The 25,000-nt window shown below is 61.1% G+C and overlaps 3 non-coding genes across 3 annotated transcripts; all 3 read right to left on the bottom strand.

Annotated features, from left to right (window-relative positions):
• Positions 1-560: 560 nt before the first annotated feature.
• Positions 561-679, bottom strand: LOC131864336 (5S ribosomal RNA). The gene has a single exon (XR_009363168.1). It is a non-coding gene; the product is annotated as a 5S ribosomal RNA (ribosomal RNA).
• Positions 680-6,594: 5,915 nt separating this feature from the next.
• LOC131864335 (5S ribosomal RNA) lies at positions 6,595-6,713 on the bottom strand. Its single transcript, XR_009363167.1, has one exon. It is a non-coding gene; the product is annotated as a 5S ribosomal RNA (ribosomal RNA).
• A 5,916-nt stretch (positions 6,714-12,629) lies between these two features.
• On the bottom strand, positions 12,630-12,748 carry LOC131864334 (5S ribosomal RNA). Its single transcript, XR_009363166.1, has one exon. It is a non-coding gene; the product is annotated as a 5S ribosomal RNA (ribosomal RNA).
• Between the last annotated feature and the right edge of the window lie 12,252 nt (positions 12,749-25,000).

The raw sequence follows: 25,000 nt of genomic DNA, 5'->3' as shown, positions 1-25,000 counted from the left end.
ACCCGCGTTTCCTTCATTTTAAATTTTTTTTTTTTACAATCTCTCAAGTGGGAAATTCTATAATCTCAACTTTTTTTGCCTTTTCAGGAAACTTTTGAATGGAGCGCATCATTGGTGCGCTCCGAAGTGTGCTCCAAGGTGCGCACCTCTGGTGTGCTCCAAAGCTCTCTCTAGCTGCGTGCACCTGCCCCGGCCGCGCACCCGGCCCCGCCCAGCTTCGCTCACCTGTCCCGGGCGTCTGGTGCGGAACCTTAGAGTAAGAAACATCACCGTGCACCTTGGCCAACGTGCGCGACTCGACCGAGCGCGCACTGGCCGAGGTGCACACCGATTTCACCTGGGTGCGCGCGCAGCACCTCGGGCGCACCGGGGTGCGCGCACAACGCCCGGGTTGCACCGTGGCCTGTGTGCTCGGGGCGCCTCGGGTGCGCGCTCGGTGTCGCCCCCGCGCGCGCGGTAGTGCGGGCAGCGCACCCCGGCCCGGCCCGGCCCCGACGAGAACGCAAACGGGCAAAAGGTTTATTCAAATAGCATTGCGACGCCCGGCGAAAAACTAAAAAAGGGTGCAACACCGGGACTTCCCGGGAGGTCACCCATCCCAGTACTACTCCGGCCCAAGCGCGCTTAACTGCGGAGTTCTGATGGGATCCGGTGCACTAACGCTGGTATGATCGCACCCGTTATGAGCTTGTCGCAGTGTGTACTTAGCAAACCGCGACCCACGTGCGAATCCACCCCGGCCACCCACCCCCGTCGAGGTGCACACCCTCCCTCGCGAAGTGCGCCCCGTTCGCCAAGTGTGAGCCCTGCCCGGGTGCGCGCACCTTGCTAGGGCGTCGGGTGTGCACCCGGCCCGGCCTACGTGCGTGCACCTGGACGGGGCGTCGTGTGCGTGCAGTGTCCCGTCTGCAACGCGGTGCCCACACACCACCTCGGGCGCAACGACCTGCGCTCACATGTGGGCCGAGTGCACCTTGGTGCATGTTCGGGGCGCCTCGGGTGCACGCTCGATCTTGCCCCGGTGCACCAAGGCGCTCGGTTTGCCCCGGGTGCGCACTTGGTGCAAGGTGGGCACCCAAAATAGGGATCAAGCACCAAAACACAAGTTTCGGGATGCAAAATGGGACCCAAGGACCACAAATGCGTTCCAAGACCCATGATGGGTCCACGAGAACAAAAATGTGTTCCGAGACTTAATAAACAAATATTGGGTTTTAGGAGAAGAAACATGCTCTGATGCCCAAAACGAGAATCGACCCCGAAAAGGCCACAGGCCAAAAGTGGGATGCGAGACAAAAAAAAATGGGACCCGAGGACCAAAATTGGGTTCCCAGGTCGAAGACAGGGCAACCGGACAAGAAACGACCTCTAAGGCTCGAAATGAGTCCCGACGACTAAAACTTGACAAGAAGCACCCATCAGGCACCCAACTCGACACCCATGGGATGCCGACCCACCCGGGCTTCCACCTAGCACACCTTGGCACCCACCCACCCTCGCACCCAACCTCGCACCCAACTTAGCACCTTTGAACCCACATTGGCACTCACCCTGACCCTGGCACCTTGGAACCCACATTGGCACTCACCTTGACCCTGGCACCCACCTTTGCACTCACCTTGGGACCCACCCTGGCTCCCACCTCGGCACCCACCCAGACACCCACCTTGGTTCCTTGGCACCCACCTTGGATCCTTGGCACCCACCCCGACACCCACCTTGGCACGCAACTTGGCTACTTGCCACCCACCTTGGCTCCTTGACGCCCACCCCGACAACCACCCCGTGACCTACCCTGGCTAGGGTTGGTGCACACCCACCCTGGTGCCCACCTTGGCACCCACCCCATGACCCACCTTGGCACGCACCTTAGTACCCACCCCGTTACCCACCCTAGGACCCACCCCGTGACCCACCTTGGCCAGGGTGGGTGCCTTGGTGCGCACAACTTGCCTGGGCTGCACACCAGGGCGGGCTCAAGATGGCACCCGCGTTCCGTTTTTTTCACTATCTTTCAAAACGGAAATTTTAAAATCTCGTTTTTTTTTTTTTTTTGCCTTTTCTGGAAATTAGTGAAGGCAGCGCATCAAAGGTGCGCAATGCTGGTGCGAACCCGGGAGCGCTCCGATGTGTGCTCCAAGGTGCGGCGTGCACGAAGTCCGAGCCCGGCTTGCCCCGGGTGCGCACCTCGCGTGCACCTTCGCCGGGGTGAGCACCTTGGCTGGGTTGCGCGCCCTGGTGCGCACCAAGGAGCGCTCTGAAGTGTGCTCCAAGGTGCGGCGTGCACGAAGTCGGAGCTCGGTTTGCCCCGGGTGTGCACCTCGGGTGCGCACCTCGCGTGCACCTTCGCTGCGGTGGGCACCTTGGCTGGGTTGCGCGCCTTGGTGGGCACCATGCAGTGCACGAAGTCGGAGCCCGGTTTGCCCCGGGCGCGCACCTCCGCCAGGGTGGGCACCTTGGTGCGCACAACTTGCCTGGGCTGCGCACCAGGAAGGGCTCAAGATGGCACCCGCGTTCCGTTTTTTTCACTATCTTTCAGAACGGAAATTTTAAAATATCGTTTTTTTTTGCCTTTTCTGGAAATTAGTGAAGGCAGCGCATCAAAGGTGCGCAACGCTGGTGCGAACCTGGGAGCGCTCCGATGTGTGCTCCAAGGTGCGGCGTGCACGAAGTCGGAGCCCGGTTTGCCCCGGGTGCGCCCTGGTGGGCACCATGGTGCGCACCAAGGAGCGCTCCGAAGTGTGCTCCAAGGTGCGGCCTGCACGAAGTCGGAGCCCGGTTTGCCCCGGGTGTGCACCGCGGGTGGGCACCTTGGTGCGCATGCCTTGCCTGGGCTGCGCACCAGGGCGGGCTCAAGATGGCACCCGCGTTCCGTTTTTTTCACTATCTTTCAAAACGGAAATTTTAAAATCTCATTTTTTTTTGCCTTTTCTGGAAATTAGTGAAGGCAGCGCATCAAAGGTGCGCACCTCGCTGCCCACCACGGTGCGCAACGCCGGTGGGCACCCGGGAGTGCATCGAAGTGTGCTCCAAGGTGCTGCGTGCACGTTGTCGGAGCCCGGTTTGCCCCGGGTGCGCACCTCGCGTGCACCTTCGTCGGGGTGGGCACCTTGGCTGGGTTTGCCCCGGCTGCGCTCCGAAGCGGGGTTATTGGAGCGCCGCCTCTTTTTTTGTCGGAGCGTTTGGTGGGGTTTCTCGCATTGGCTCTTCCCAGGCCCGGTTGCCACCCTGGCGCGCACGAAGTCGGAAGTAGGGTTAATTGCCCGGGTGCGCACCTTTGCCAGGGTGGGCACCTTACCTGGGCTGTGCACCAGGGCGGGCTCAAGATGGCACCCGCGTTCCGTTTTTTTCACTATCTTTCAAAACGGAAATTTTAAAATCTCCTCTTTTTTTTGCCTTTTCTGGAAATTAGTGAAGGCAGCGCATCAAAGGTGCGCACCTCGCTGCCCACCTTGGTGTGCTCTGAGGTGCGCACCCGGGAGCGCTACGAAGTGTGCTCCAAGGTGCGGCGTGCACGTTGTCGGAGCCCGGTTTGCCCCGGGTGCGCACCTCGCCTGCACCTTGGCCGGGGTGGGCACCCTGGCTGGGTTTGCCCAGGGTGCGCTCCGAAGCGGGGTTACTGGAGCGCCCCCTCTTTTTTTGTCAGAGCGTTTGGTGGGGTTTCTCGCATTGGCTCTTCCCAGGCCCGGTTGTTGGGTGCGCTCCCACCCTGGCGCGCGCGAAGTTGGAAGTTGGGTTAATTGCCCGGGCGCGCACCTTCGCCAGGGTGGGCACCTTGGTGCGCACACCTTGGCTGGGCTGCGCACCAGGGCGGGCTCAAGATGGCACCAGCATTCCCTTTTTCTCACTATCTTTCAAAACGGAAATTTTAAAATCTCGTTTTTTTTTGCCTTTTATGGAAATTAGTGAAGGCATCGCATCAAAGGTGCGCACCTCGCTGCCCACCTTGGTGTGCTCCGAGGTGCCCACCACGGTGCGCTCCGAGGTGCCCACCACGGTGCGCAACGCCGGTGCGAACCCGGGAGCGCCCCGATGTGTGCTCCAAGGTGCGGCGTGCACGAAGCCGGACCCCGGTTTGCCCCGGGTGCGCACCTCGCGTGCACCTTGGTGCGCACACCTTGGCTGGGTTGCGCGGCCTGGTGGGCACCATGGTGCGCACCAAGGAGCGCTCCGAAGTGTGCTCCAAGGTGCGGCGTGCACGAAGTCCTAGCCCGGTTTGCCCCGGGTGCGCACCTTCGCCGCGGTGGGCACCATGGCGTGCACGAAGTCGGAGCCCGGTTTGCCCCGGGTGCGCACCTCGCGTGCACCTTCGCCGGGGTGGGCACCTCGGCTGGGTTGCGCGCCCTGGTGCGCACCAAGGAGCGCTCCGAAGTGTGCTCCAAGGTGCGGCGTGCACGAAGTCGGAGCCCGGTTTGCCCCGGGTGCGCACCTTCGCCGCGGTGGGCACCCTGGTGCGCACCATGGCGTGCACGAAGTCGGAGCCCGGTTTGCCCCGGGTGCGCACCTCGCGTGCACCTTCGGCGGGGTTGCGCGCCCTGGTGCGCACCAAGGAGCGCTCCGAAGTGTGCTCCAAGGTGCGGCGTGCACGAAGTCGGAGCCCGGTTTGCCCCGGGTGCGCACCTCGCGTGCACCTTCGGCGGGGTTGCGCGCCCTGGTGGGCACCATGGTGCGCACCAAGGAGCGCTCCGAAGTGTGCTCCAAGGTGCGGCGTGCACGAAGTCGGAGCCCGGTTTGCCCCGGGTGCGCACCTCGCGTGCACCTTCGCCGCGGTGGGCACCATGGCGTGCACGAAGTCGGAGCCCGGTTTGCCCCGGGTGCGCACCTCGCGTGCACCTTCGCCGGGGTGGGCACCTCGGCTGGGTTGCGCGCCCTGGTGCGCACCAAGGAGCGCTCCGAAGTGTGCTCCAAGGTGCGGCGTGCACGAAGTCGGAGCCCGGTTTGCCCCGGGTGCGCACCTCGCGTGCACCTTCGCCGCGGTGGGCACCATGGCGTGCACGAAGTCGGAGCCCGGTTTGCCCCGGGTGCGCACCCCGCGTGCACCTTCGCCGGGGTGGGCACCTCGGCTGGGTTGCGCGCCCTGGTGCGCACCAAGGAGCGCTCCGAAGTGTGCTCCAAGGTGCGGCGTGCACGAAGTCGGAGCCCGGTTTGCCCCGGGTGCGCACCTCGCGTGCACCTTCGCCGCGGTGGGCACCTTGGCTGGGTTGGGCACCATTGAGCGCTCCGAAGTGTGCTCCAAGGTGCGCACCATGGCCCTCCAAGGTGCGCAGCATGGCGTGCACGAAGTCGGAGCCCGGTTTGCCCCGGGTGCGCACCTCGCGTGCACCTTCGCCAGGGTGGGCACCTCGGTGCGCACACCTTCTCAATGTTTTCTTGCCTTTTCTGGAAATTGGTGAAGGCAGCGCATCAAAGGTGCGCACCTCGGTGTGCTCCGAGGTGCGAACCCGAGAGCGCTCCGAGGTGCCCACGAAGTCGAAAGTCGGGTTAATTGCATTGTTTTCCCCGGGTGCGCTCCGAGGTGCGCAACATCGGTGCGCACCAAGGAGGGCTCCGAAGTGTGCTCCAAGGTGCGCACGATTCGGAGCTCGGTTTGCCCGGGGTGCGCACACCTTGGCTGGGTTGCGCACCCTTTGTGCGCTCCAAGGTGCGCACGAAGTCGGAGCTCGGTTTGCCCCGGGTGCGCACCTTCGCCAGGGTGCGCACCTTGATGCGCACGCCTTGGCTGGGCTGCGCACCTTGGTGGGCGCCATGGTGCGCACCTTTCGTGCGCTCCAAGGTGCGCACGAAGTCGGAGCTCGGTTTGCCCCGGGTGCGCACCTTGGTGGGCGCCATGGTGCACTCCGAGGTGCCCAAGATTGGTGCGCACCAAGGAGCGCTCCGAAGTGCGCTCCAAGGTGCGCAGGTGCGCGCGAAGTCGAAAGTTGGGTTAATTGTCCGGTTTGCCTCGGGTGCGCACCTTGCGTGCACCTTCGCCAGGGTGGGCGCCTTGGTGCGCACACCTTGGCTGGGCTGCGCACCCGGGCGCGCACACCTTGGCACCCGCGTTTCCTTCATTTTAAATTTTTTTTTTTTACAATCTCTCAAGTGGGAAATTCTATAATCTCAACTTTTTTTGCCTTTTCAGGAAACTTTTGAATGGAGCGCATCATTGGTGCGCTCCGAAGTGTGCTCCAAGGTGCGCACCTCTGGTGTGCTCCAAAGCTCTCTCCAGCTGCGTGCACCTGCCCCGGCCGCGCACCCGGCCCCGCCCAGCTTCGCTCACCTGTCCCGGGCGTCTGGTGCGGAACCTTAGAGTAAGAAACATCACCGTGCACCTTGGCCAACGTGCGCGACTCGACCGAGCGCGCACTGGCCGAGGTGCACACCGATTTCACCTGGGTGCGCGCGCAGCACCTCGGGCGCACCGGGGTGCGCGCACAACGCCCGGGTTGCACCGTGGCCTGTGTGCTCGGGGCGCCTCGGGTGCGCGCTCGGTGTCGCCCCCGCGCGCGCGGTAGTGCGGGCAGCGCACCCCGGCCCGGCCCGGCCCCGACGAGAACGCAAACGGGCAAAAGGTTTATTCAAATAGCATTGCGACGCCCGGCGAAAAACTAAAAAAGGGTGCAACACCGGGACTTCCCGGGAGGTCACCCATCCCAGTACTACTCCGGCCCAAGCGCGCTTAACTGCGGAGTTCTGATGGGATCCGGTGCACTAACGCTGGTATGATCGCACCCGTTATGAGCTTGTCGCAGTGTGTACTTAGCAAACCGCGACCCACGTGCGAATCCACCCCGGCCACCCACCCCCGTCGAGGTGCACACCCTCCCTCGCGAAGTGCGCCCCGTTCGCCAAGTGTGAGCCCTGCCCGGGTGCGCGCACCTTGCTAGGGCGTCGGGTGTGCACCCGGCCCGGCCTACGTGCGTGCACCTGGACGGGGCGTCGTGTGCGTGCAGTGTCCCGTCTGCAACGCGGTGCCCACACACCACCTCGGGCGCAACGACCTGCGCTCACATGTGGGCCGAGTGCACCTTGGTGCATGTTCGGGGCGCCTCGGGTGCACGCTCGATCTTGCCCCGGTGCACCAAGGCGCTCGGTTTGCCCCGGGTGCGCACTTGGTGCAAGGTGGGCACCCAAAATAGGGATCAAGCACCAAAACACAAGTTTCGGGATGCAAAATGGGACCCAAGGACCACAAATGCGTTCCAAGACCCATGATGGGTCCACGAGAACAAAAATGTGTTCCGAGACTTAATAAACAAATATTGGGTTTTAGGAGAAGAAACATGCTCTGATGCCCAAAACGAGAATCGACCCCGAAAAGGCCACAGGCCAAAAGTGGGATGCGAGACAAAAAAAAATGGGACCCGAGGACCAAAATTGGGTTCCCAGGTCGAAGACAGGGCAACCGGACAAGAAACGACCTCTAAGGCTCGAAATGAGTCCCGACGACTAAAACTTGACAAGAAGCACCCATCAGGCACCCAACTCGACACCCATGGGATGCCGACCCACCCGGGCTTCCACCTAGCACACCTTGGCACCCACCCACCCTCGCACCCAACCTCGCACCCAACTTAGCACCTTTGAACCCACATTGGCACTCACCCTGACCCTGGCACCTTGGAACCCACATTGGCACTCACCTTGACCCTGGCACCCACCTTTGCACTCACCTTGGGACCCACCCTGGCTCCCACCTCGGCACCCACCCAGACACCCACCTTGGTTCCTTGGCACCCACCTTGGATCCTTGGCACCCACCCCGACACCCACCTTGGCACGCAACTTGGCTACTTGCCACCCACCTTGGCTCCTTGACGCCCACCCCGACAACCACCCCGTGACCTACCCTGGCTAGGGTTGGTGCACACCCACCCTGGTGCCCACCTTGGCACCCACCCCATGACCCACCTTGGCACGCACCTTAGTACCCACCCCGTTACCCACCCTAGGACCCACCCCGTGACCCACCTTGGCCAGGGTGGGTGCCTTGGTGCGCACAACTTGCCTGGGCTGCACACCAGGGCGGGCTCAAGATGGCACCCGCGTTCCGTTTTTTTCACTATCTTTCAAAACGGAAATTTTAAAATCTCGTTTTTTTTTTTTTTTTGCCTTTTCTGGAAATTAGTGAAGGCAGCGCATCAAAGGTGCGCAATGCTGGTGCGAACCCGGGAGCGCTCCGATGTGTGCTCCAAGGTGCGGCGTGCACGAAGTCCGAGCCCGGCTTGCCCCGGGTGCGCACCTCGCGTGCACCTTCGCCGGGGTGAGCACCTTGGCTGGGTTGCGCGCCCTGGTGCGCACCAAGGAGCGCTCTGAAGTGTGCTCCAAGGTGCGGCGTGCACGAAGTCGGAGCTCGGTTTGCCCCGGGTGTGCACCTCGGGTGCGCACCTCGCGTGCACCTTCGCTGCGGTGGGCACCTTGGCTGGGTTGCGCGCCTTGGTGGGCACCATGCAGTGCACGAAGTCGGAGCCCGGTTTGCCCCGGGCGCGCACCTCCGCCAGGGTGGGCACCTTGGTGCGCACAACTTGCCTGGGCTGCGCACCAGGAAGGGCTCAAGATGGCACCCGCGTTCCGTTTTTTTCACTATCTTTCAGAACGGAAATTTTAAAATATCGTTTTTTTTTGCCTTTTCTGGAAATTAGTGAAGGCAGCGCATCAAAGGTGCGCAACGCTGGTGCGAACCTGGGAGCGCTCCGATGTGTGCTCCAAGGTGCGGCGTGCACGAAGTCGGAGCCCGGTTTGCCCCGGGTGCGCCCTGGTGGGCACCATGGTGCGCACCAAGGAGCGCTCCGAAGTGTGCTCCAAGGTGCGGCCTGCACGAAGTCGGAGCCCGGTTTGCCCCGGGCGTGCACCGCGGGTGGGCACCTTGGTGCGCATGCCTTGCCTGGGCTGCGCACCAGGGCGGGCTCAAGATGGCACCCGCGTTCCGTTTTTTTCACTATCTTTCAAAACGGAAATTTTAAAATCTCATTTTTTTTTGCCTTTTCTGGAAATTAGTGAAGGCAGCGCATCAAAGGTGCGCACCTCGCTGCCCACCACGGTGCGCAACGCCGGTGGGCACCCGGGAGTGCTTCGAAGTGTGCTCCAAGGTGCTGCGTGCACGTTGTCGGAGCCCGGTTTGCCCCGGGTGCGCACCTCGCGTGCACCTTCGTCGGGGTGGGCACCTTGGCTGGGTTTGCCCCGGCTGCGCTCCGAAGCGGGGTTATTGGAGCGCCGCCTCTTTTTTTGTCGGAGCGTTTGGTGGGGTTTCTCGCATTGGCTCTTCCCAGGCCCGGTTGCCACCCTGGCGCGCACGAAGTCGGAAGTAGGGTTAATTGCCCGGGTGCGCACCTTTGCCAGGGTGGGCACCTTACCTGGGCTGTGCACCAGGGCGGGCTCAAGATGGCACCCGCGTTCCGTTTTTTTCACTATCTTTCAAAACGGAAATTTTAAAATCTCCTCTTTTTTTTGCCTTTTCTGGAAATTAGTGAAGGCAGCGCATCAAAGGTGCGCACCTCGCTGCCCACCTTGGTGTGCTCTGAGGTGCGCACCCGGGAGCGCTACGAAGTGTGCTCCAAGGTGCGGCGTGCACGTTGTCGGAGCCCGGTTTGCCCCGGGTGCGCACCTCGCCTGCACCTTGGCCGGGGTGGGCACCCTGGCTGGGTTTGCCCAGGGTGCGCTCCGAAGCGGGGTTACTGGAGCGCCCCCTCTTTTTTTGTCAGAGCGTTTGGTGGGGTTTCTCGCATTGGCTCTTCCCAGGCCCGGTTGTTGGGTGCGCTCCCACCCTGGCGCGCGCGAAGTTGGAAGTTGGGTTAATTGCCCGGGCGCGCACCTTCGCCAGGGTGGGCACCTTGGTGCGCACACCTTGGCTGGGCTGCGCACCAGGGCGGGCTCAAGATGGCACCAGCATTCCCTTTTTCTCACTATCTTTCAAAACGGAAATTTTAAAATCTCGTTTTTTTTTGCCTTTTATGGAAATTAGTGAAGGCATCGCATCAAAGGTGCGCACCTCGCTGCCCACCTTGGTGTGCTCCGAGGTGCCCACCACGGTGCGCTCCGAGGTGCCCACCACGGTGCGCAACGCCGGTGCGAACCCGGGAGCGCCCCGATGTGTGCTCCAAGGTGCGGCGTGCACGAAGCCGGACCCCGGTTTGCCCCGGGTGCGCACCTCGCGTGCACCTTGGTGCGCACACCTTGGCTGGGTTGCGCGGCCTGGTGGGCACCATGGTGCGCACCAAGGAGCGCTCCGAAGTGTGCTCCAAGGTGCGGCGTGCACGAAGTCCTAGCCCGGTTTGCCCCGGGTGCGCACCTTCGCCGCGGTGGGCACCATGGCGTGCACGAAGTCGGAGCCCAGTTTGCCCCGGGTGCGCACCTCGCGTGCACCTTCGCCGGGGTGGGCACCTCGGCTGGGTTGCGCGCCCTGGTGCGCACCAAGGAGCGCTCCGAAGTGTGCTCCAAGGTGCGGCGTGCACGAAGTCGGAGCCCGGTTTGCCCCGGGTGCGCACCTTCGCCGCGGTGGGCACCCTGGTGCGCACCATGGCGTGCACGAAGTCGGAGCCCGGTTTGCCCCGGGTGCGCACCTCGCGTGCACCTTCGGCGGGGTTGCGCGCCCTGGTGCGCACCAAGGAGCGCTCCGAAGTGTGCTCCAAGGTGCGGCGTGCACGAAGTCGGAGCCCGGTTTGCCTCGGGTGCGCACCTCGCGTGCACCTTCGGCGGGGTTGCGCGCCCTGGTGGGCACCATGGTGCGCACCAAGGAGCGCTCCGAAGTGTGCTCCAAGGTGCGGCGTGCACGAAGTCGGAGCCCGGTTTGCCCCGGGTGCGCACCTCGCGTGCACCTTCGCCGCGGTGGGCACCATGGCGTGCACGAAGTCGGAGCCCGGTTTGCCCCGGGTGCGCACCTCGCGTGCACCTTCGCCGGGGTGGGCACCTCGGCTGGGTTGCGCGCCCTGGTGCGCACCAAGGAGCGCTCCGAAGTGTGCTCCAAGGTGCGGCGTGCACGAAGTCGGAGCCCGGTTTGCCCCGGGTGCGCACCTCGCGTGCACCTTCGCCGCGGTGGGCACCATGGCGTGCACGAAGTCGGAGCCCGGTTTGCCTCGGGTGCGCACCCCGCGTGCACCTTCGCCGGGGTGGGCACCTCGGCTGGGTTGCGCGCCCTGGTGCGCACCAAGGAGCGCTCCGAAGTGTGCTCCAAGGTGCGGCGTGCACGAAGTCGGAGCCCGGTTTGCCCCGGGTGCGCACCTCGCGTGCACCTTCGCCGCGGTGGGCACCTTGGCTGGGTTGGGCACCATTGAGCGCTCCGAAGTGTGCTCCAAGGTGCGCACCATGGCCCTCCAAGGTGCGCAGCATGGCGTGCACGAAGTCGGAGCCCGGTTTGCCCCGGGTGCGCACCTCGCGTGCACCTTCGCCAGGGTGGGCACCTCGGTGCGCACACCTTCTCAATGTTTTCTTGCCTTTTCTGGAAATTGGTGAAGGCAGCGCATCAAAGGTGCGCACCTCGGTGTGCTCCGAGGTGCGAACCCGAGAGCGCTCCGAGGTGCCCACGAAGTCGAAAGTCGGGTTAATTGCATTGTTTTCCCCGGGTGCGCTCCGAGGTGCGCAACATCGGTGCGCACCAAGGAGGGCTCCGAAGTGTGCTCCAAGGTGCGCACGATTCGGAGCTCGGTTTGCCCGGGGTGCGCACTCCTTGGCTGGGTTGCGCACCCTTTGTGCGCTCCAAGGTGCGCACGAAGTCGGAGCTCGGTTTGCCCCGGGTGCGCACCTTCGCCAGGGTGCGCACCTTGATGCGCACGCCTTGGCTGGGCTGCGCACCTTGGTGGGCGCCATGGTGCGCACCTTTCGTGCGCTCCAAGGTGCGCACGAAGTCGGAGCTCGGTTTGCCCCGGGTGCGCACCTTGGTGGGCGCCATGGTGCACTCCGAGGTGCCCAAGATTGGTGCGCAACAAGGAGCGCTCCGAAGTGCGCTCCAAGGTGCGCAGGTGCGCGCGAAGTCGAAAGTTGGGTTAATTGTCCGGTTTGCCTCGGGTGCGCACCTTGCGTGCACCTTCGCCAGGGTGGGCGCCTTGGTGCGCACACCTTGGCTGGGCTGCGCACCCGGGCGCGCACACCTTGGCACCCGCGTTTCCTTCATTTTAAATTTTTTTTTTTTACAATCTCTCAAGTGGGAAATTCTATAATCTCAACTTTTTTTGCCTTTTCAGGAAACTTTTGAATGGAGCGCATCATTGGTGCGCTCCGAAGTGTGCTCCAAGGTGCGCACCTCTGGTGTGCTCCAAAGCTCTCTCCAGCTGCGTGCACCTGCCCCGGCCGCGCACCCGGCCCCGCCCAGCTTCGCTCACCTGTCCCGGGCGTCTGGTGCGGAACCTTAGAGTAAGAAACATCACCGTGCACCTTGGCCAACGTGCGCGACTCGACCGAGCGCGCACTGGCCGAGGTGCACACCGATTTCACCTGGGTGCGCGCGCAGCACCTCGGGCGCACCGGGGTGCGCGCACAACGCCCGGGTTGCACCGTGGCCTGTGTGCTCGGGGCGCCTCGGGTGCGCGCTCGGTGTCGCCCCCCGCGCGCGCGGTAGTGCGGGCAGCGCACCCCGGCCCGGCCCGGCCCCGACGAGAACGCAAACGGGCAAAAGGTTTATTCAAATAGCATTGCGACGCCCGGCGAAAAACTAAAAAAGGGTGCAACACCGGGACTTCCCGGGAGGTCACCCATCCCAGTACTACTCCGGCCCAAGCGCGCTTAACTGCGGAGTTCTGATGGGATCCGGTGCACTAACGCTGGTATGATCGCACCCGTTATGAGCTTGTCGCAGTGTGTACTTAGCAAACCGCGACCCACGTGCGAATCCACCCCGGCCACCCACCCCCGTCGAGGTGCACACCCTCCCTCGCGAAGTGCGCCCCGTTCGCCAAGTGTGAGCCCTGCCCGGGTGCGCGCACCTTGCTAGGGCGTCGGGTGTGCACCCGGCCCGGCCTACGTGCGTGCACCTGGACGGGGCGTCGTGTGCGTGCAGTGTCCCGTCTGCAACGCGGTGCCCACACACCACCTCGGGCGCAACGACCTGCGCTCACATGTGGGCCGAGTGCACCTTGGTGCATGTTCGGGGCGCCTCGGGTGCACGCTCGATCTTGCCCCGGTGCACCAAGGCGCTCGGTTTGCCCCGGGTGCGCACTTGGTGCAAGGTGGGCACCCAAAATAGGGATCAAGCACCAAAACACAAGTTTCGGGATGCAAAATGGGACCCAAGGACCACAAATGCGTTCCAAGACCCATGATGGGTCCACGAGAACAAAAATGTGTTCCGAGACTTAATAAACAAATATTGGGTTTTAGGAGAAGAAACATGCTCTGATGCCCAAAACGAGAATCGACCCCGAAAAGGCCACAGGCCAAAAGTGGGATGCGAGACAAAAAAAAATGGGACCCGAGGACCAAAATTGGGTTCCCAGGTCGAAGACAGGGCAACCGGACAAGAAACGACCTCTAAGGCTCGAAATGAGTCCCGACGACTAAAACTTGACAAGAAGCACCCATCAGGCACCCAACTCGACACCCATGGGATGCCGACCCACCCGGGCTTCCACCTAGCACACCTTGGCACCCACCCACCCTCGCACCCAACCTCGCACCCAACTTAGCACCTTTGAACCCACATTGGCACTCACCCTGACCCTGGCACCTTGGAACCCACATTGGCACTCACCTTGACCCTGGCACCCACCTTTGCACTCACCTTGGGACCCACCCTGGCTCCCACCTCGGCACCCACCCAGACACCCACCTTGGTTCCTTGGCACCCACCTTGGATCCTTGGCACCCACCCCGACACCCACCTTGGCACGCAACTTGGCTACTTGCCACCCACCTTGGCTCCTTGACGCCCACCCCGACAACCACCCCGTGACCTACCCTGGCTAGGGTTGGTGCACACCCACCCTGGTGCCCACCTTGGCACCCACCCCATGACCCACCTTGGCACGCACCTTAGTACCCACCCCGTTACCCACCCTAGGACCCACCCCGTGACCCACCTTGGCCAGGGTGGGTGCACCCACCCTGGTGCCCACCTTGGCACCCACCCATCCTAGCACCCAGCCTGTGACCGGGCTTGGAACCCAACCTTGCACCCGTCTTGGCCAGTGTGGGTGCGCACCCATCCTGGCACCCACGTTGTGACACACCCTTTAACCCACGCACCCTAGCAGCCACGTTGGCACCCACCTTGGAACACAACCTAGCAACTTGGCACCCACCCCGTGACCCACCTTGGCATCCACCATAGCAGTCGCCCACTTGGCACCCACCTTGGAACCCAAGTTGGCACCCACCTCGGCACCCACCTTGACACTTGTGGACCCACCTTGCCACTCACCCTAGCATCGACCCATCCTAGCACCCACCCTGGCACCTTTGCACCCTAGCACTCACCCATCCTAGCACCTAACCTGTGACCCACCTTGACACTCACCCTCGCACCCACCTTGGAACCCAACCTAGCACCCACCCACCCTGACACCAACCCTAGCACCTACCCACCCTTGCACCCACCCTGTGACCCATCTTGGCACCCACCCATCCTACCACTCAACCTATCACCCACCTTCTCACCCACCTTGGCATCCACCTTAGCACCCACCCACACTGGCACCTTGGCACCCACCTCGGGCAAGGTGGGTGCACACCCACCCTGACACCCAATTTAGAACCAACCGAGCATGTTACCCACCTTGGCACCCACATTGCAGCCCACCCTAGTACCCACCCTATGACCCACATTGGCATCCACACCCTAGCACCCAGGCACCTCGACACCCGCCTTGACACGCACCCTAGCACTAAACCTGTGACCCACCTTGGAACTCACCCTAGAACCCACCCACCCTGTGAACCACCTTGGCATCCACCTTAGCACCCACCCACCTTGGCACCCACTCTAGCACTCACCCATCCTAACACCCAACTTGTTACCCACCTTGGCACCCGCCCTCGCGTCCACCTTGAAACCCACCCTAGCACCCACCCACGCAGGAGCCCACCTTGGCACCCAACCTAACACCCACGCATCCTGGCACCCAACTTGTGACCCACCTTGGAACCCACCCTAGTACCCACCTTTGAACCCACTATATCACCAACCCACCTTGGCACCCACCCTATGACCCTCTTTGGAATCCACCCTAGCACGCACCCACCCTGGCACCCACCATGGAGCGCACCCTAGCACCCACCCACCTCGGCACGCACCTCAACACCCACCTTGGTGTGCGCACTGCGCCAACCTCTCAAAGACCCTATGTGGTGCGCTCCAAAGTGTACACCTTTGGTGCGCTCCAAGGTGCGCACCTTTGGTGCACACCGAGGTGCACACCAAAGTGTGCACCGAGGTGAGCACCAAAGTGCACTCCAAGGTGCACACCAAGGCGTGCACCTTTGGTGCGGTCAATGCAAACGAATTCGGAAGTTGGGGTCGATGTCCTAATCGCTGCTGCAGACTACACGTATGAGAATCGGACAAATAGCTTTATATAGGGGAGGTGTTGCGTTTGATGGGTCGACTCCCCTGGTTGTGTGCACTGCACCAACTTCAAAGACCCTGTCTTGTTTAAGAAGTCAAAAGTTGGGGTGGATGTCCTAATCATTGCTGCAGTCTACGCATGTATGAGAATCAGACAAATAGCTTATATAGGGGAGGTGTTGCATTCGGTGGGTTGACTCCCCTGGTTGTGCGCACTGCGCCAACCTCAAAGACCCCGCATAGCAGAAGAAGTCGGAAGTCGGATTTTGGTGAGCACCAAGGCGTGCACCTTTGGTGCGGTCAACGCAGACGAATTCAGAAGTTGGGGTGGATGTCCTAATCGTTGTTGCAGGCTACACATGTATGAGAATCAGACAAATAGCTTATATAGGGGAGGTGTTGGGTTTGATGGGTCAACTCCCTTGGTTGTGCGCATTACGCCAACCTCAAAGACCTTGTTTTCGTTAAGAAGTCAAAAGTTGGGGTCAATGTCCTAATGGCTCCTGTAGGCTACACATGTATGAGAATCGGACAAATAGCTTATATAGGGGAGGTGTTGGGTTTGATGGGTCGACTCCCCTGGTTGTGCGCATTACGTCAACCTCAAAGACCTTGTTTTCGTTAAGAAGTCAAAAGTTGGGGTCGATGTCCTAATTGCTCCTGTAGACTACACATGTATGAGAATCAGACAAATAGCTTATATAGGGGAGGTGTTGGGTTTGATGGGTTGACTCCCCTAGTTGTTCGCATTACACCAACCTCAAAGACCTTGTTTTCGTTTAGAAGCCGAAAGTTGGGGTCGATGTCCTAATTGCTCCTGCAGGCTACGCATGTATGAGAATCAGACAAATAGCTTATATAGGGGAGGTGTTGGGTTTGATGGGTCGACTCCCCTGGTTGTGCGCATTGCGCCAACCTCAAAGACCCTGCATTGCGGATGAAGTCGAAAGTCAGAGTTTGGTGTGCTACAAGGTGTGGTCGAAGGTGCTCACCTAGGTGTGCACCTTTGGAGCGCAGGAAAAGTGCCCTCCAAAAGTGCGCACCTTTGGAGTGCACAAAAGTGCCCTCCAAAAGTGCGCACCTTTGGAGCGCACAAAAGTGCCCTCCAAAAAGTGCCCTCCAAAAGTGCGCACCTTTGGAGCGCACAAAAGTGCCCTCCAAAAAGTGCCCTCCAAAAGTGCGCACCTTTGGAGTGCAGAAAAGTGCCCTCCAAAAAGTGCCCTCCAAAAGTGTGCACCTTTGGAGTGCACAAAAGTGCCCTCCAAAAGTGCGCACCTTTGGAGCGCAGAAAAGTGCCCTCCAAAAAGTGCCCTCCAAAAGTGCGCACCTTTGGAGCGCAGAAAAGTGCCCTCCAAAAAGTGCCCTCCAAAAGTGCGCACCTTTGGAGCGCAGAAAAGTGCCCTCCAAAAAGTGCCCTCCAAAAGTGCGCACCTTTGGAGCGCAGAAAAGTGCCCTCCAAAAAGTGCCCTCCAAAAGTGCGCACCTTTGGAGCGCACAAAAGTGCCCTCCAAAAAGTGCCCTCCAAAAGTGCGCACCTTTGGAGCGCACAAAAGTGCCCTCCAAAAGTGCGCACCTTTGGAGCGCACAAAAGTGCCCTCCAAAAGTGCGCACTTTTGGTGCGCACCAAGGCGCTGGTTCGGTCGTTGCAGGCGAGTTCGGAAGTTGGGGTCGATGTCCTGAGCGGAGGTGCAAACTACACAGGTGTCGGAATCGGACAAATAGCTTATATAGGGGAGGTGTATGCTTCGATGGGTCGACTCCCCAGGTTGAGCGCACCGCGCCAACCTCAAAGACCCTACGGTATGGATGAAGTCGGAAGTTGGGTCCGATGACCGATTCGATTAGTAGGTATGCTCATGAGGTCGGAATTTGGGTCCGATGACCTGCCATGTGCAGGAAGGCGAATGTTGGCACTGTGCGTTGCAAGGTGCACACCAAGGTGCTGGTGCGGTCTTTTTAGTCGAGTTCGGAAGTTGGGGTCGATGTCCTGATCGGAGGTGCAAGCTACACAGGTGTGGGAATCGGACAAATAGCTTATATAGGGGAGGTGTATGCTTCGTTGGGTCGACTCCCCGGGTTGAGCGCACCGCGCCAACCTCAAAGACCCTACGGTATGGATGAAGTCGGAAGTTGGGTCCGATGACCGATTCGATATGTAGGCATACTCGCGAGGTCGGAATTTGGGTCCGATGACCTGCCATGTGCAGGAAGGCGAATGTTGGCACTGTGCGTTGCAAGGTGCGCACCAAGGCGCTGGTTCGGTCGTTGCAGGCGAGTTCGGAAGTTGGGGTCGATGTCCTGATCGGAGGTGCAAACTACACAGGTGTGGGAATCGGACAAATAGCTTATATAGGGGAGGTGTATGCTTCGTTGGGTCGACTCCCCGGGTTGAGCGCACCGCGCCAACCTCAAAGACCCTACGGTATGGATGAAGTCGGAAGTTGTGTCCGATGACCGATTCGATATGTAGGCATACTCGCGAGGTCGGAATTTGGGTCCGATGACCTGCCATGTGCAGGAAGGCGAATGTTGGGACTGTGCGTCGCAAGGTGCGCACCAAGGCGCTGGTGCCGTCGTTGCAGTCGAGTTCGGAAGTTGGGGTCGATGTCCTGGTCAGAGGTGCAAACTACACAGGTGTGGGAATCGGACAAATAGCTTATATAGGGGAGGTGTATGCTTCGATGGGTCGACTCCCCGGGTTGAGCGCACCGCGCCAACCTCAAAGACCCTACAGTATGGATGAAGTCGGAAGTTGGGTCCGATGACCGATTCGATACGTAGGCATATTGGCGAGGTCTGAATTTGTGTCCGATGACCTGCCATGCGCAGGAAGGCGGAATTTGGGTCCGATGACCGAGTTGATGGCGTGCCATGCGCAGAAAGGCGGAATTTGGGTCCGATGACCGAGTTGATGTTGATGGCCCGCCATGCACAGGAAGGCGGAATTTGGGTCCGATGACCGATTTGAAGGCGTGCCATGCGCAGAAAGGCGGAGTTTGGGTCCGATGACCGAGTTGATATTGATGGCCCGCCATGCGCAGGAAGGCGGAATTTGGGTCCGATGACCTGACATACGCATGGAGTCCGACTCGGGGGCCGATGTTCGATTCGATGACTTGCATTGTGGGTAAAGTCGGAAGTTGTGGTCTTTGACCCGATTCGATGACCAGACTTCGGCTGCTTGAGAATCGGACAAATAACTTATATAGGGGAGGTAGTGTTCTCGAGCATCCTCCCCCCGTGCCCGTTTATGTCGATTGATGCTGGTGCTCGACTGGTTGGAGCGCTCGGATGCAAAAATCTTGCACCAGGATTTATCGATTGTGATGGACACGGCAAGTCTCCTGATTGCTATGCAGGAGCTCATCGTGAATCTCTATGCGGCCTTGGTATGGACTCGACCTGCGGAATGGTTCGGCAATGGTAGTCGCTCCAACACGTCCTTGCAATGGCCACAGAGGTGATTCGACTAGAGCTCCAGTCTAGCTTTTGGGTTGCTTGGCGGACTGGTATAGCCGCGATCGAGTTCCGGCCATGAACGTTTTAGATAGCTCTTGGGCTTTCTGGGACGGAAGTCGGAAGTTTGGGCTGTTGTCCGATTTGATGACCATTCTTCGGATGTGTGAGAATCGGACAAATAACTTATATAGGGGACTGTGTTGTCTCACGCAGCCCCCTCCGTGCCCCTCTATCTCGACCGATGTTGGTGCTTGAAAGGGTTGGGATCGCTCGGATTTATAAACGTGCACCACCATTTGTCGAGTGTGAGGGACGCGGCAGGTCTCCTAAATGCTATACGGGCGCTCTCTGAGAATCTCTATCCGGCCTCGACACAGACTAGTCTTGCTGAATGGTTTGGCACTGGTAGTCGATCCAACACGTCGTTGTTGTGGCCGCCTAGGCGATTCGATTCGAGCCCCCGTCTAGCTTTTGGGTTGCTTGGCGGATTTTGCCCTATCCGCAAGTGAGCTCGGTCCCTAAACGTTCGAGAAACCCGATTGCTATGCGCCGACTCTCTTTCTTGCGAGCCTCCATCTAGCTTTTGGGTCTCTACGGAACGGAAGTCGGAATCTGGGACCGTTGTTTGATTCGACGAGGCAGACTACGGTTGTGCGAGAATCGGACAAATAACTTATATAGGGGAGGTGTTGACTGGAGCATTCTCCCCCGTGCCCCTCTAACTCGACCAATGCTGGCGCTCGAACGGTGGTAGCGCTCGGATTTTCGTTGAGCGCCAGCATTGGTCGATTTAGAGGGGCATGCGAGATTCCCGAATGCTATGCGAGGGCTCTAACGGAAATGTCTATTGGTTTCGGTATGGATGCAATTGCGAGTGGTTCGGCAAAGGTAGTCGTTCCGATGCGTCCATGTCGTGGCCAAATCGATAATTCGATTTGAGCCCTCGTATAGCATTTGGGTCTCTCGATGTGATTCCGCATTCCAGTCCCTTTGGGCACTGCTTGAGCCGCATCCCAGGGGGTTCCCTTCCCAATAATCTGCCTCGCAACCCGATTGCTATGCGGTGAGGCTCCTCGGCCGCCTCGGAACTATCTGTGTATCAGACGCATCGCGGGATAAGGGGTTGGCAACGGTAGTCGCCCCAAGCGCGTCCGATGCTTGGACCATTCCGAGGCGGCCCTGAAGCCTCTTCCGTCTAGCCGTTGGGTCCTTCTCGCCGCATCCCTTGCCTCGCACCCCGATTGCTATGCGGTGAGGCTCCTCGGCCGCCTTGGAACTATCTGTGTATCAGACGCATCGCGGGATAAGGGGTTGTCACTGGTAGTCGCCCCAAGCGCGTCCGATGCTTGGACCATTCCGAGGCGGCCCTGAAGCCTCTTCCGTCTAGCCGTTGGGTCCTTCTCGCCGCATCCCTCGACTCGCACCCCGATTGCTATGCGGTGAGGCTCCTCGGCCGCCTTGGAACTATCTGTGTATCGGACGCGTCGCGGGATAAGGGGTTGTCACTGGTAGTCGCCCCAAGCACGTCCGATGCTTGGACCATTCCGAGGCGGCCCTGAAGCCTCTTCCGTCTAGCCGTTGGGTCCTTCTCGCCGCATCCCTCGCCTCGCACCCCGATTGCTATGCGGTGAGGCTCCTCGGCCGCCTTGGAACTATCTGTGTATCGGACGCGTCGCGGGATAAGGGGTTGTCACTGGTAGTCGCCCCAAGCGCGTGCGATGCATGGACCATTCCCAGGCGGCCCTGAAGCCTCTTCCGTCTAGCCGTTGGGTCCTTCTCGCCGCATCCCTCGCCTCGCACCCCGATTGCTATGCGGTGAGGCTCCTCGGCCGCCTTGGAACTATCTGTGTATCGGACGCGTCGCGGGATAAGGGGTTGTCACTGGTAGTCGCCCCAAGCGCGTCCGATGCTTGGACCATTCCGAGGCGGCCCTGAAGCCTCTTCCGTCTAGCCGTTGGGTCCTTCTCGCCGCATCCCTCGCCTCGCACCCCGATTGCTATGCGGTGAGGCTCCTCGGCCGCCTTGGAACTATCTGTGTATCGGACGCGTCGCGGGATAAGGGGTTGTCACTGGTAGTCGCCCCAAGCGCGTCCGATGCTTGGACCATTCCGAGGCGGCCCTGAAGCCTCTTCCGTCTAGCCGTTGGGTCCTTCTCGCCGCATCCCTCGCCTCGCACCCCGATTGCTATGCGGTGAGGCTCCTCGGCCGCCTTGGAACTATCTGTGTATCGGACGCGTCGCGGGATAAGGGGTTGTCACTGGTAGTCGCCCCAAGCGCGTCCGATGCTTGGACCATTCCGAGGCGGCCCTGAAGCCTCTTCCGTCTAGCCGTTGGGTCCTTCTCGCCGCATCCCTCGCCTCGCACCCCGATTGCTATGCGGTGAGGCTCCTCGGCCGCCTTGGAACTATCTGTGTATCGGACGCATCGCGGGATAAGGGGTTGTCACTGGTAGTCGCCCCAAGCGCGTCCGATGCTTGGACCATTCCGAGGCGGCCCTGAAGCCTCTTCCGTCTAGCCGTTGGGTCCTTCTCGCCGCATCCCTCGCCTCGCACCCCGATTGCTATGCGGTGAGGCTCCTCGGCCGCCTTGGAACTATCTGTGTATCGGACGCGTCGCGGGATAAGGGGTTGTCACTGGTAGTCGCCCCAAGCGCGTCCGATGCTTGGACCATTCCGAGGCGGCCCTAAAGCCTCTTCCGTCTAGCCGTTGGGTCCTTCTCGCCGCATCCCTCGCCTCGCACCCCGATTGCTATGCGGTGAGGCTCCTCGGCCGCCTTGGAACTATCTGTGTATCGGACGCGTCGCGGGATAAGGGGTTGTCACTGGTAGTCGCCCCAAGCGCGTCCGATGCTTGGACCATTCCGAGGCGGACCTGAAGCCTCTTCCGTCTAGCCGTTGGGTCCTTCTCGCCGCATCCCTCACCTCGCACCCCGATTGCTATGCGGTGAGGCTCCTCGGCCGCCTTGGAACTATCTGTGTATCGGACGCGTCGCGGGATAAGGGGTTGTCACTGGTAGTCGCCCCAAGCGCGTCCGATGCTTGGACCATTCCGAGGCGGCCCTGAAGCCTCTTCCGTCTAGCCGTTGGGTCCTTCTTGCCGCATCCCTCGCCTCGCACCCCGATTGCTATGCGGTGAGGCTCCTCGGCCGCCTTGGAACTATCTGTGTATCGGACGCGTCGCGGGATAAGGGGTTGTCACTGGTAGTCGCCCCAAGCGCGTCCGATGCTTGGACCATTCCGAGGCGGCCCTGAAGCCTCTTCCGTCTAGCCGTTGGGTCCTTCTCGCCGCATCCCTCGCCTCGCACCCCGATTGCTATGCGGTGAGGCTCCTCGGCCGCCTTGGAACTATCTGTGTATCGGACGCATCGCGGGATAAGGGGTTGTCACTGGTAGTCGCCCCAAGCGCGTCCGATGCTTGGACCATTCCGAGGCGGCCCTGAAGCCTCTTCCGTCTAGCCGTTGGGTCCTTCTCGCCGCATCCCTCGCCTCGCACCCCGATTGCTATGCGGTGAGGCTCCTCGGCCGCCTTGGAACTATCTGTGTATCGGACGCGTCGCGGGATAAGGGGTTGTCACTGGTAGTCGCCCCAAGCGCGTCCGATGCTTGGACCATTCCGAGGCGGACCTGAAGCCTCTTCCGTCTAGCCGTTGGGTCCTTCTCGCCGCATCCCTCGCCTCGCACCCCGATTGCTATGCGGTGAGGCTCCTCGGCCGCCTTGGAACTATCTGTGTATCGGACGCGTCGCGGGATAAGGGGTTGTCACTGGTAGTCGCCCCAAGCGCGTCCGATGCTTGGACCATTCCGAGGCGGCCCTGAAGCCTCTTCCGTCTAGCCGTTGGGTCCTTCTCGCCGCATCCCTCGCCTCGCACCCCGATTGCTATGCGGTGAGGCTCCTCGGCCGCCTTGGAACTATCTGTGTATCGGACGCGTCGCGGGATAAGGGGTTGTCACTGGTAGTCGCCCCAAGCGCGTCCGATGCTTGGACCATTCCGAGGCGGACCTGAAGCCTCTTCCCTCTAGCCGTTGGGGCTTTCTCGCCGCATCCCTCGCCTCGCACCCCGATTGCTATTCGGTGAGGCTCCTCGGCCGACTTGGAACTATCTGTGTATCGGACGCATCGCGGGATAAGGGGTTGGCAGTGGTAGTCGCCCCAAGCGCGTCCGATGCTTGGACCATTCCGAGGCGGCCCTGCAGCCTCTTCCGTCTAGCCGTTGGGGCCATCTCGCTGCATCCCCCACCTCGCACCACGATTGCTATGCGGTGAGGCTCCTTGGCCGCCTCGGAACTATCTGTGTATCGGACGCATCGCGGGATAAGGGGTTGTCACTGGTAGTCGCCCCAAGCGCGTCCGATGCTTGGACTATTCCGAGGCGGCCCTGCAGCCTCTTCCGTCTAGCCGTTGGGGCCATCTCGCCGCATCCCCCAGCTCCTCGGCCGCCTCGGAACTATCTGTGTATCGGACGCATCGCGGGATAAGGGGTTGGCAGTGGTAGTCGCCCCAAGCGCGTTCGATGCTTGGACTATTCCGAGGCGGCCCCGCAGCCTCTTCCGTCTACCCTTTGGGGCCATCTCGCCGCATCCCTCGCCTCGCACCCCGATTGCTATGCGGTGAGGCTCCTCGGCCGCCTGGGAACTATCTTCGTATCGGATGCATCGCGGGATAAGGGGTTGTCACTGGTAGTCGCCCCAAGCGCGTCCGATGCTTGGACTATTCCGAGGCGGCCCTGTGGCCTCTTCCGTCTAGCCGTTGGGGCCATCTCGCCGCATCCCTCACCTCGCACCCCCATTGCTATGCGGTGAGGCTCCTCGGCCGCCTTGGAACTGTCTTCGTATCGGAAGCATCGCGGGATAAGGGGTTGTCACTGGTAGTCGCCCCAAGCGCGTCCGATGCTTGGACTATTCCGAGGCGGCCCTGCAGCCTCTTCCGTCTAGCCGTTGGGGCCATCTCGCCGCATCCCCCACCTCGCACCCGGATTGCTATGCGGTGAGGCTCCTCGGCCGCCTTGGAACTATCTTCGTATCGGACGCATCGCGGGATAAGGGGTTGTCACTGGTAGTCGCCCCAAGCGCGTCCGATGCTTGGACTATTCCGACGCGGCCCTGTGGCCTCTTCCGTCTAGCCGTTGGGGCCATCTCGCCGCATCCCCCACCTCGCACCCCGATTGCTATGCGGTGAGGCTCCTCGGCCGCCTTGGAACCATCTTCGTATCGGACGCATCGCGGGATGAGGGGTTGTCACTGGTAGTCGCCCCAAGCGCGTCCGATGCTTGGACCATTCCGAGGCGGCCCTGAAGCCTCTTCCGTCTAGCCGTTGGGGCCTTCCCGCCCCATCCCTCGCCTCGCACCCCCGATTGCTATGCGGTGAGGCTCCTCGGCCGCCTTGGAACCATCTGTGTATCGGACGCATCGCGGGATAAGGGGTTGGCACTGGTAGTCGCCCCAAGCGCGTCCGATGCTTGGAGCATTCCGAGGTGGCCCTGAAGCCTCTTCCGTCTAGCCGTTGGGGCCTTCCCGCCCCATCCCTCGCCTCGCACCCCGATTGATATGCGGTGAGGCTCCTCGGCCGCCTTGGAACTATCTGTGTATCGGACGCATCGCGGGATAAGGGGTTGGCACTGGTAGTCGTCCCAATCGCGTCCGATGCTTGGACCATTCCGAGGCGGCCCTGCAGCCTCTTCCGTTTAGCCGTCGGGGCCTTCCCGCCGCATCCCTCGCCTCGCATCCCGATTCCTATGCGGTGAGTCTTCTCGGCCGCCGCGGAACTATACCTGTTATTGCTACTGCATCCTTCGGCTGGTAACCTCCTCTGCCGCCTTGGAACGTTCTCTTTGTCGGACGCGTCGCGGGATAAGGGGTTGGCACTGGTAGTCGCCCCAAGCGCGCCCGATGCATAGACCGCTCCGAGTTGACCTTGCTTTCAGCCTCTCACATGCATAGACCTCTCTGAGTCGACCCTGCAGCCTCTCACGTTTAGCCTTTGGAATCTCGCCTCACAACATGATTGCTATCCTTGATGCATCCCTTGCCTCGAGCCCTGATTGCTTTCTTGGCTGCATCCCTCCTCTCCTCACAG

This window comes from Cryptomeria japonica, unplaced genomic scaffold (assembly GCF_030272615.1).
Source record: "Cryptomeria japonica unplaced genomic scaffold, Sugi_1.0 HiC_scaffold_83, whole genome shotgun sequence".
In the NCBI taxonomy this organism is placed as follows: domain Eukaryota; kingdom Viridiplantae; phylum Streptophyta; class Pinopsida; order Cupressales; family Cupressaceae; genus Cryptomeria; species Cryptomeria japonica.
The sequence above is the reverse complement of the archived record's forward strand: the minus strand, read 5'-3'. Positions and strand labels throughout refer to the sequence as shown.